The following is a 13,152-nucleotide window of genomic DNA, read 5'->3' on the forward strand; positions in this document are numbered from 1 at the left end:
TTTTTTTCTGTAAAAAGATGAATTTTACCCCCAAGTTCTACCTGGGTATTCATGGTTGAGAATTTACATTTCAGCTGCCTAAAACGTTTATCAACTTTTTAATGGTTTAGTTTCCTTAGAACGGTTTGTGCTTCTTGTAAGTAGCTTCACGATCAAAAACCAAAGATAACAAAATCTTGATTCTCGGACGAACCCAAAGATATAAAAAAGCTTTTGTGCATATCCCATTGGGAGAAACTGACTAAAGTTGCTTTGTGAATTTAAATTTTGATACAGCAATTTGATCTCATTGGAAGTGACAACAATGTTTCCTATGTATGGTCGGTAGAACGGAGATAAAAATGGAATAGAATTGGTGATGCAATGAGAATTGAGGTGGAAATTGGAATGGATTCCAATATTTGGTTTTAACATTGAAATTAATACTTGAATGGACAATGGAAACAAACATTTTTGACAAAAATGCCGTTAACACATATCATATAATAATTAATTTCTTAAAGCATAACACGTCTCTCTATTTTCTTTCTCCACTTTCTCTTTCTATTTTCTCTTACCACTTTCTTTTGCCATATTGTCTCTCTCCACTTCTTCCTCTCTCTTACTTGTTTATTTAATCTCAATTATTCATCAAGTTCCCTCTATAGGTTTTTTATTTTTTATTTTTTTTATCTTTAATTAATCTGTAAACTTTTTCTTCACAAGTCAACCAACAAACCAAATTTCTTTTAAAAAAGTATGCATAACATTATATTGTATATAACTAAAGTGAACAACACTTTAGCTGTCCAAATATTGATTGTTAATTATATTTTGGTACCTTCAGTTTTGGATACTTACAATTAAGCCAAATCCTATAATCAAATCTTACAACCTATTATTCAGGTGATGTTTAACACGTTGGTTTTTAATATTTTTCAACTCGGTTGTTTGTGTTAATATTAATTAGAATTTGATAAATTCTCAGTTAAGTACAAATTTAAAGGGCCAAAAAAAATATATATATATATATATATATATAGAAACACCAAATAAAATCAGTTTAAATGTTTTTCTCTTAATATATAGTTATTTGAGATGTCTGATAAATTCAAATATTAATTATCATTAATTAATATTATCAAATAAGATTAATTCAGTTGATAAGACTAAAATTTGAAAATCATACGTTTCGACAAATACAGGTGGGGACCATTAATTAATATTAACAAATATTTAAAATTTACAAATTAAATACAATTAAGTAAAAACAAAAAACATAATAACTAACGCATACAAAATGTCACCTAGCAACATTATGAAATTGATAACTTCAAAATGATTTGCTTTTTTTTCTCTTTTTTCTGGACATACAAAATAAATAGTTTGCTTAACATAACATTTAAACATATATGTGTTCCTTCGAGATATATGTTCTAAAATTTTCTGTTCCCAATTTATCTGAAAAAAAATTAAACATATATAATATAGAGCAATCTATAAATACGGAAAAGTCTACTGAGATGTTAAGTAATGACGCATCATTTAATTAATTTAAAAAACAAAATAACAGGGAAAACTACAAAATAAAAGGGAAAACTACACTTTAGTTCGGCAAAATCACATTATTTCACTTCTCTAGCAATATAATTTTTTCAACACGTGATATCCTATATTTTTTAAATTTTACATTTTAATTCGGATTTGTTAATTTCAACATAAACAGTAAAAGATGGGTCACATGGGACTTATGACCGCAAAATTGATTTTTTATTTCTCATTTTTTCTTTCAATTTCTTGGAATTAATTTGAAATTAATTATAAAACCTAAATCTTTTGGTACCATTTGGAATCTCTTTGCTGTCGTTCTTATTAATCCACTTCGTCTTCTTCTTTCCTCGCATATCAACATAAAAAAAATAATGTTAATAATAAATAAATTAAAAAAATAAGATCCGTGTATTTGTTTGTGATGCAAAGAGCAAAAAAATTGAAATACCATAATTCCAAAAAGGAAAAAAGATTAGGAAAAATTTGGTTAGACCGTCAAAAAAGATTTAGGTTTTATAATTAATTTTCTTACAAATTAATTCCAAAAAATTGAAAAAAAATGAAAAAAATTAATTTTGGAAGTCACATGAGTCCTGTGTAAACTTTTTCAAACAAGTTCGTTTAAAAATTAATAGATTTAAATTGGAATGAAAAATTTTGAAAATAGAAATCATCAGGTGTCGAAAAAATTGTACAATCCCTAAAGAAATAATATAATTAATAAGGTATTAAAATATAATTTTTTCTTTAACAAAACCTAAATATAAATAAATGAATATACTAAGAGATAAATAAATACAATTAAACTAATTAAATATTGACATCTCATTATCTAAAGATATTTTTTGTAATAAAACCTATAAACATTTAGTATTTATGGTGCTTGTAACATCATTCTATAAGATATTAGTTGAGTCCCTTATTAGCAACCAAGAGTGGATGGACTATACTTATTCCATACAATATTGATTTTTCTAAAAAAGTTTCTTTTATGGGAATTCAAAATAAGTTTTTTTTTTTTTTGGTACAAAATAAAAGTTTAAAAAAATGTTTGAAATTTTGATGGGTCAATTTTTCCAGTTTTCGTACCACGAATGACAAATGAGTAGTTTACTATAAGATCAATACATTTATTTTATTTTTTTTGGGATAAAGGTCACTACAATTTATTCACCAAAATAATAAGGTCATTACAATTTTATCCATGTCATACTTCATTTTTGTAATCAAATTTAAAAAGAAAAACGTGGTTTGGTTATTTTAGTTTAGGGTAATAGTGTGTTTTCCCTTTAAATTATATATATATTTTGGCATTTTAATTTTCTAGTTATTTTTTTAGGTATTTTAATCCCTAAATTGACATATTTTTTACAAGAATTGCCCTTAAACTTATTTTTATCAATTTTCTAATGATTTTGATTACGTGCAAATGAAAACGAAAATGAATAGTGAAGGATAAACATGTTCTTTTCACTCTTCGAAAAAGAAAAATTCAAGGACTAAAATGTTAAATCTTATATTGTTAAGTGACTAAAATGCCAAATATTGCGTAGTTCAGGAGCAAATTCACCAATTATACATGTTCTTTTATTGGTGATAGTAATTTTTGTTCCATGGAAAATTATTTTTACTTTCATTTTCAAAGGTTGGTCCAGTAAGATGATATTTATTAATTTTGAGCGGAGTGGCATATAATTTGTTATTTTTGAATATTAATTGGTTAACCTTGTTGCCTTAGAACAAAAAAAAAAAAATTGTAGTATCAGTGACACTTTAGCTGGATTTTTTGGATCCAAATATTCTGTCATTTTTTTTATTAAAATTATTGATTAAAAAAATAATCAAACTAGTTGTAATCTCTATAAATGTAGATACGGCATTGCCACCTTCATTTGGAAAGAAATAAAATAAAATAAAAATATGCAAAAATCTAACTTAAATCAGACAATTGTATTTAAAAATATAAAAGAAAAGAATTTTAAAGGATTCTTGTGAGTAATCCTGAACTTTATCACTCACGAGAATCAGATTATATAAGTATTTGTATTTTTTCACTCTTAGAGAAATCTATCCAGCATGGTCAGAATAACACCAAGCAACACAATGCGGGATATTATACTATCATTAACACATGTGATGTTGTCATGAACCATCTTGAACAGATTTTTCCTTAAGAAAAAGTTATATGTATACATAGTCCTATTCTTGTGGGTGATAAGGCGTAAGTGTATATTGGGTGTAATTTTTATGTTCTTCAATATATTGTGGTAAATTGTAACACTAGAAGAATATTTCTATACATACAAAGTTTCTATCTATATTATGAATATAGTTTCTACTTTATGTTAGGATCTAATAACTTGATAAGTACTACAGGTTTCTACTTGCTCAACTCAGGTTTTAATATTAAATCATTAAAGATTCGTTTGACATGCCATATTGTATTGTATTGTATTGAACTGTACTGTAATGTATTATATTATGCCTATACTACATTTGGTATAGAATCGTATAAAATAATATTCTATTTGATACAATATTGTTTGTATTGTATTATTTTTTATTTTATAAATTATTGTTATTAAAAAAATAAACACCATAAAAATATCATATGTTCCAAACATGAATTGTTTGGATAAATAAATTACAGATAAACTCTGGGTAAATATATATATATATTTTGAAATAGGTATATATATATATATGTATATATATATTTTTTACACTTTTATTTATATATCTACAGTTTTAATAGGAAGGATATATATATATACAGTCCGTCTATGGTACGGACCACAATATTGGTGACGGTTTTTTATAGTATTGGTGACGATTTTCTAAGAAACCATCGTTAATACTATGAAAAACCGTCACTAATACTGCGGTCTTCATGCGGACCGTCTTCACCATAGAATTTCCGTACATATATATATATATATATATATATATATATATATATATATTTAACTCTTTTATTTATATATTCGGTTGACAGTGTTTCTGATTTCTTCTTTGCAGATGACCAATTCTCTCCCTTCTCAGACTCCGCCATTGATATCCTTCAAGTACTTTTAGACCACCCAACAACATAGCAAAACCAAAATCAAAACCCAATTGATGAATCTCATTCCCTGGACCAAATTTGTTCTGGTTTTCTTTCTTCTTCACCTCCTAGACAGCAATTAGAAAATGTAAGTCTTTGTCAAAATCATACAACAACAACAACAACCCAATTTCAGCCTCTTAAAAATAGCAATCCGAATTTGGGAAATGGCTATGGGAATTTCTCTGTTTTGGATGCTTTGCAGGTGAAAGATGAAGAATGCCAAATGGGTTTCGAGAATGCTTATTATACTCATCATCAAAAATTTGGTCCTCATCAAAAAATTGAGAACCCTCACTTGCAGCAATCAATCGAGCGACTATGTAGTTGTTGGGAGGAGATGCGGCATATTGGGTTCGATCTGTTCCGTATTAGGTAATACAAAGAAAATCAAGTGTGAAGTCCCACATTGGTTGAAAAGGAGAACGAAGCATGGCTTATAAGCTTGTAGATACCTTTCCGAGGGCTGGGTTGTAAGAGGATTCCCCAGGCCCAAAGTGGACAATATTTACATGCGGGTGGTCTGGGCTGTCACAGATGGTACCAGAGCCGGACCCGGATCGCTGTGCCAGTGAGGATGCTGGGCCCCAACGGGAGAGGATTGTGAAGTCCCATATCGGTTGGAAAGGAGAACAAAGCATGACTTATAAGAGTGTAAATACTTTTCCCTTGTAAACGCATTTTAAACCCGTGAGGGCTGGGTTGTAAAAGGATTTCTCAGGCCCAAAGCGGACAATATCTACATACGGATGGTCTGGACTGTCATATTAAGTGTATTACTAATACGGTACGGGACGGATTGAAAAATACGAAAGGGTATTAGATAATACAATACCTTCCACCACCAAATACCGTATTAGATAGTACCTTTCTCCTAATACACACCAATATAGTGTGCCAAACATATCATAATTGCTATATTATCCTCAACAATTAACACGTCAATATATTTCCACCTTATATTGGAAAAGTTATCACTTAATACATATATATGTTAGAGCCAAAATTTGGGGGTGATAGAGGCAATTTAAAAGATAGTATAAAGCTTTCAAAAATAATAGAACCTTAAAATAAGCCACTATTACTCCATTCTAACAATGCACCACCAATTACATAATAACTATAGATTTTTGCTTATGATATTACAAAGACAAGTTTAGCTTATGATTTTTTTTAAAAAAAATAATTAGTTTATTACAAAAATAATATTAGTGCATATGCTCATGAGCTACACGAGATTTAACACTATAAACCATGAGCTACACGCGATTTAGCATTTTAGTCCTTAAATTCTTTTCTTCATACAGTGAAAAGACAACCCTGAGCTACACGTGATTTAGCATTTTAGTCCTTAAATTCTTTTCTTCATACAGTGAAAAGACCATGTTTGTCCTTCATTATTCTTCTTTATTTTTGCATTTGACATGCACATGATCAAAATGGTCAGGGAATTGACAAAAATAATTTTAGCGACCATTGTTGCCAATGGTATCAGTTTATAGACCAAAATACTAAAAAAAATAAGTTTAAGAATGCGCCAATTATCCTATTGTGTCTTTTGACTTTAGAATAACATCTCTAAGAAAGTCTAATAATAAAATTATTGTTTTTTTGAATAATGAATCAAATTAAAATCCTTTAACCTTAATATAAAAAAAAAGAAATAATAATAATTGAAAAACAATTGTTAGAATTTCTACAATCTTCATCTTGGATTGAACGACATTTAAAGAATGTAAAATTAGAGCTTACTCGTCCATTCATTGTTCTAAAATTCTATCCAAGGTTCAAATTTTCGGTATTTGTGGAAATATCGAAGATTTAAAATATGAAATTTTTCATAAAAATATCAAAAAGTATCGAATATCGATAAAAATTCACTAAAAATGATGAAAATCTATTTTAAAAAATAAAAATTTTTGTTGAAGCTTTAGCATTAGCTTATTTAAACAATTAATTATCAAATTGATTATAAAAATTGCAAAAATATTGAATAGATATTATATTTCTCTTAATCAATTTAATTTATGGTAAGCGGTAACGATCATAAATAAACTATAATTAATAAAAATATGTAAAAAAAGTATATATTTGATGAATTATTTATTAATTAAGATAAAATAATTATTACAATTATATTATAGTTCATAAATATCATCTCAATATTTATAGAACTTTTAGATAATTGAAAATTATTAGTATCCTTTTCATTTTTATTTTGAAATGTGAAATGTAAAAAATAATTATTAAAAAATATATATCCTTAATAATTTTTCTTGTAACTATTAGTATGTCAATCATAAGGATCTTATATTAAATATACTTGTCCTTAATATTTAATATAATATAATATATTATTTTTTATTTTTATTTATTTAATGTTTTTAATTTAAATGCTATCAATATCAATTCTACATATTATTATACTTTCATGTTATTATTTTATGTTATTATATAATCAATTATTAATTTGTAATTATGTGATTCTAATGAATTTATCTTATACAAAATGTTTAGTAAGTATATATATTTTATCAATGAATAGAACTTATGAAGGAATTCAATTCACTTCGTTTTATTTATATCATTAAATACTTAATAAACAATTAAAAGGTAAAAAAAATCTATCACTAAAGTTAATTTGATAAAATAATTTATTAAATATCAATAATATTTTTGAATTTTTTAATAAAAAATATTAAAAAAATATTCTAGATATTTCCAAAATTTCATGAATTTTTTTTTGAAATTTATATGAAATTTTTTGAAATTTTGATGGATATTATGAATTTTTTAATTAAATTTTTAAAGAATTGATGTAGATATTTTGATTGTAAAATTCGAAAATTTTAATGGATATTATGGAAATTCTACCAATTTTCATTTGAAACCTAAATTTTATTTTAATCTCTTAAAAAAACAATAATTTCAAGAAAATTTTGAATATTTTAAACATTGATTCTATCCAAAACTATTATTATATTATTTTCAAACAAAAAAAAGACTATTATTATAATATTTTCTTTGGTAGTTTAATTCCTATATTTGTTAATTAATCTTGCAAAGGAAACTCTTAGGATAGACGTTAGGTTCCTAAATAATTTATTGTCGTATTTTTGCCTTTTCCAATAATTGGAAATGGTTGTGTTGTCATATTGTTGGAGCTTCGCTGGTTATTTATTTATATAGAGGGATAAGTGTAGTACAACAATTTTTTTTATTTATTATTTATTTATTTATTTTTTTTTGTTTTTTGTTTTTTTTTTTGTTTTTTTTTTTTGGGACATGGTAGTTTAGCACCTTTTCAAGCTTCAATTTATTACATTTTGGTCTAAAATATTTGGCAAATGATGATTATTTATTTATTTTATAAAAATTTACAACTCATTATAATGAGAGGAGAGGAGATTTCATCCAAACCAATAATTCATCCTAAATTTGAAAATGTATTTTCAATGGTTTTATTAACCACTTGGCTATGAATCCAAAAACAATGATTAATGTTAGATCTAAATTACAAGGTATTAAAATACAAATTATGGAACTAGGACTCATTTGTTATGTTGGATTGTATTAGGCTGTTGTATTAATATTTGGTGATGCATCGTATTGTATTATAAATTTTTGTAAAAATAAAAAATAAAAAATTGTATTTATTAAAATAAAGTTGCTTGTTATTATTCATATTATTTTATTTCAAAAATTACATTGTAATTAGTAAAAATTAAACTATCATTATTTTTTAATATTATAATCAATTTTCTCAAATAATTACATTATTTTTAATAAATTAAATTGAATTTTAATCATTATTCATAATAATGATAATTAAATGACCTAAAAAAAAATTGCATTAACAAAGAAGAATGATTTTTTTTTTTTTTAAATAACAAAGTGCAGACAATGTTAGGAATGACAATTTGACCCGCACGCCAAAAAACCCGCGGTGCACCGCCCTTAACTGGGTGGTTTTTCCCCCAAAAATTAGGGTTGCGGGGCAAGGGCAAAGCAATATATCAAAACCTGGATCGAGACCGGGCTAAACCCGGAGAATGAAAATCCCAATCCGAACCCGACCCGGTATATATATATATATTATAATTTATTTTACGTTAAAAATGATGTAACCCTAAGAAAAACAACTCCTTTCCTTTGCTTTTCTTCTTGCCGTGAGTGAGCTGTCATCACCTTCTCCCTCACCTTCACCTCATAGCTAAGCTGCTGCCACACCTTCACCTTCATCTCACATCACAGCTGAGCTGTTGCTGCACCTTCACCCTTACGTCACAGTTGCTACCACACCTTCACTTTCACCTCACCTCATAGCTGAGCTGCTGCTGCATCTCACAATTGCTGCTGCACCTTCATTGTCTGATGATTTAGCAGGTTTTCAAGAACTGCTGCACCTTCATATCTTCAAAAGGTCAGTCCTTCATTTCCTTTTTCAATGCATGAAGCGTATGATTCTTTTATGATCACTTAGTTTGTAAGAATAAATTGGTCAATTTGCATTTTGGGAATTTGGTTCAAAATGTTGTCATTATCACAAAAAAAATCATTTTGTAGACTTATGATGTGCTTTTAAGATTTGCATACCAAGGTGTTATTCATTAGCTGTTGTGAATTTTTAGTTTTTTAAGACAATGTCACTAGATTCTCAAATAACAAGTTTGGTTTAATCTCCTTAACTAGCCGATTGATGCTTTTAGTTTTATGAGTAAATACTGCTAAGTGAACAATATATGAATATTTAAAATTTTTGAGTAAATACTACTTAGTGAACAATGTTTGAATCTTTAAAATTTAAGTACCATTACCGCCATGAATGTTTCATAGAATTGATCTATTATAGTTATGAAAATTATTTGACAAAATGTTACATGAAAAACTATGAGAAATGCCTCAAAATCATGACAAGTAAAGATATTTAGTTCTTAAAGACATGCTTTTACCCTTTTTTTTTTTGTTTTTTTGTTTGTTTTTGGGGACAATCTATACTTTCTTCCTGTTGAATTTTACTTTTTCAAGAATCAATGTATAACTAAAGTTGTATTTAGTCATCCATATGTGGTATTTATAAACATGCTTCGTCTAGCCATCATTTGTTGATTTGAATCACTACATTTTTTTTCATAATAAAAAGTAATAATAATTAATTAGATAAAAAGATATACGGCTGTATTTACTCATTATGCTATTTTTTTAAAGGTAAATTATGGCCGAAGCTAGTGATTCGACAACAAATGTTAATCCACCTTCAAAAAAGGAAAAACCGCTTCATCCCATTCACAATTGGGGAATCCCATCTCCGTTCTGCATCTAAAGAAACAGGAAAAACCGCGGGGATGGGATGAAAATATCCCCACAAGGACGGGGATGAGATTTCAAAAACCAACCCCGCCATGCTTTGTTAACATTCCTAGGCAATGTAGCAACCAAAAAAAAAAAAAAGGAAAAGAAAATAAAAGAGCAGTTTTTGTCGAGCATTGTACCAAAAAATAAAAAATAAAAAAAAGAAGAAAACAAAATAAATAAAAAAAAGACAAAGAAAGAAAAAAAGAAGAAGTGTAGGCGCTAAAAAAAGATGGATTTTTGTGAAATGAAAAATAGATTTTTTTTTTTTTTAAATAACAAATCAGAGGCATTATAGCAAAAAATAAAAAATAAAAAAAAACAAAAACAAAAATAAAAAGTGAAGTGCAGGCGTGAAAGTGAAAGAAAGAAGCAATTTTTTGTGGAAATGAAAATTACTAATAAGGTGCAGCTGTGCGGGTATTGAAGAAAAAAAAAAAAAAGGCATATAATTGAATGAAACAGTGCAATCCACCATTAACCCCAACCCTCCCCACATGGTAAAATTAGGGGTGTGCATGAAACTAGGAAAATTGAAAACCCGATCAATTGAAATTTTTCGATGATAGGCAGTCGATCGATTGATTAACCTTTGACGAGGAGAACAAAACGGTCTATATCAGTCTCTCATATCCCACAACCGACGATTACTGAAACTGACCAACTCTTTTTCTCCAATATATATTTTTTACTAAAGTTCCACTCCCTTTGGCTTCACAAAGCAGTAGTGCCAAACTCCACCATTACTCGGAAAAAGAGATTAATTTTGTTAGAGTTAGTGATCCGAATTCTTGATAATCCGACCCGAAAAGCTCGCGGTGCGACCTATTTGGTGAAACTAATTTTGGAGAAAAATTTGGGGCTCTGTGGTGGAAGCGGAGGTCTCGGGCCGATAGGCTCGAGACCGTAGCTCGGTACAGACCTGTTCAATTTTAGGGTTTCTTCCGTATATATATTTCTTATTCTTTTGGGGTTTTGCGGCTGTAATTGGGGTTTTAGGGTATAGCGCAGTTTTTTCTCACCTTTGTATCAATCTTTCGATATTGGATTTGCTTCTCCCTGCTCGTGGTTTTTCCCGTCAAGGGTTTCCACGTAAATCCTGTGTTTGTTCTTCGTTTTCTTTGTTTCCGTTGCTATTTATTTTTCTCCCAATTCCGTAACAGATTTGCAACTTTGATTTTAAATCTTGACGTATGAAGGCAACTTTGAACAATGAATAAATGATGGATCTGCTTATAGGAGCTGTGGGTTTGATTTTCAGTAGTTTCATTTTGCATTTTGGTGTAGACTTCATATAAAAAAGTAGTACGAGAGAAAAAAGTTGGGACAACCTGATGGTGATGAACTGGATAATTTATGGATTCTTATTAGATTGAAAAGACATGACTATTAATAACCCATAATTCCCAATTATTCTAGATCGATAATATCCACCGGGAGTTTTTTTTTTTTTTCATAAAAATAAAAATAAAATAAATGATGGATCTGCTTTTAGGAGTGAATAACCATGGTTTGGTTGAGTTAGGGAATTGGTTAGGTCTTCAATTAATCGTGATTGGGTTTGTTTTAATAATTAATAAAATCCTAGCTAGCAATATTCACTTTTCACTGTGGTTTTTGCTTTACTTAAAAGGCTGTTTGATTGTGAGCAAAAACGATAGCATTTAAGCTTCTAGGAGTTGCTATCAGTATTTGAAACTTTTATTTCGGAATTATGTAGGACATTGTAATTGGATGGTGAAATAACTATAAAGACCATCATTTTTTTAAAATACAATTATTATCTTACAATAGCAAAAGTGCTTTTAGAAAAGGATCTTTTAGACTAAAAATGAGAAATTTATAAGAAGTTTACAAAGAAGTTTTTATTTTTGGACCACCTTCTATATATGGTTGAAGAAGCGCCAAGAAATCTGGTGACAAAGGTCATACTGAATAGATTCATCTATCAAAATCGTACTACATGGATTCATCTATTGAAATCGACGGAAACCACCCAGCTCTTCATCAGTCGGTATTAGGATTGGTTTTGAATTGCCAAAAACTAGATGTCAATGAAATAATCGATCGGTAAAGAAAATTTTTTCACTGAAATCGACTGGAATTGACCAAAACTGATCGGAACCAACTGATGAACAACCCTAGTTAAAATTTTCCAGTATAAGGTGTGTTAAAGGGTGAAGTCCGCACCCTTTTGTACATGTTGATAGATGCTTCACTTGCAACCAAACATTGAACAAGTTTCTTTTTATTATTCTCCCCCTTTTAATACAATGTGCTTAATGTATTATAGAAGGTTTAAATTGCAACAAGTTAAAATTAAAAATATACATCGTAACAAGTTGGACCAAATTGCATTTTAATATTGATAAAATATGATGCAGTAATTAATCATTGTTAGAGAAAAAAAAAATAATTGAAAACAAAAAGTATAAAATTGCAATTAACCCCTATTTAAAATATTTTGATTTGCATTTTGAATAATGAAATTAACCTTTTCTTTTTGTTCATATTCGTTTATATTTGTTTTTCAATCGTAGTCATTGCCAAACAAATTATTAAAAAAATAGATGATTAAATTTAAAATAAGATTCATATAATATTTAAAATTTTAAAAGAAAAAAAAACATAAGCAAATAAGGGAAAATGAACAAGCAAATGATTCAAATCCTTTAAAAAATTATTTATTTGTTTGTTTTTTTGAAGTGAAACAACCACTCAACATTTAAATTCCTTAATATAAAATATAGCTGTGATGCGTTCATTTTTTTTTTTTTTTGTTTTTTGGTGATTTATCTATCATTTTATTAAAGTTGTGCATTTTTCTCAACACATATTTTGATTTTTAAAAATTATTTAAAATTTTATATCAAATATATTTTCTAATCATACAATTCCTCAAAAGAAAAAAAAAAGTTATTTAAAATCAATTAACCAAACAAAAAGAAAATTGTCTTAGATTTCAACTAAATCCACTCTAATTTATGCCAAAAAGAGAAAACAAAAAACCTTCATCATTTCCAAATAAAAATAAAAAAAAGGGAAAAGCAAAATCGTATAAACCTCCAAACTAGCAAATTGAAAACTGACACGCAAGGTGTTCGTTCCAACAGAAGATAACAACTACCAGACAGAAAACCCAAAAAAAAAAAAAACGACCTGAGGGG

Source organism: Ziziphus jujuba, chromosome 4, assembly GCF_031755915.1.
Source record: "Ziziphus jujuba cultivar Dongzao chromosome 4, ASM3175591v1".
NCBI classification, from domain to species: domain Eukaryota; kingdom Viridiplantae; phylum Streptophyta; class Magnoliopsida; order Rosales; family Rhamnaceae; genus Ziziphus; species Ziziphus jujuba.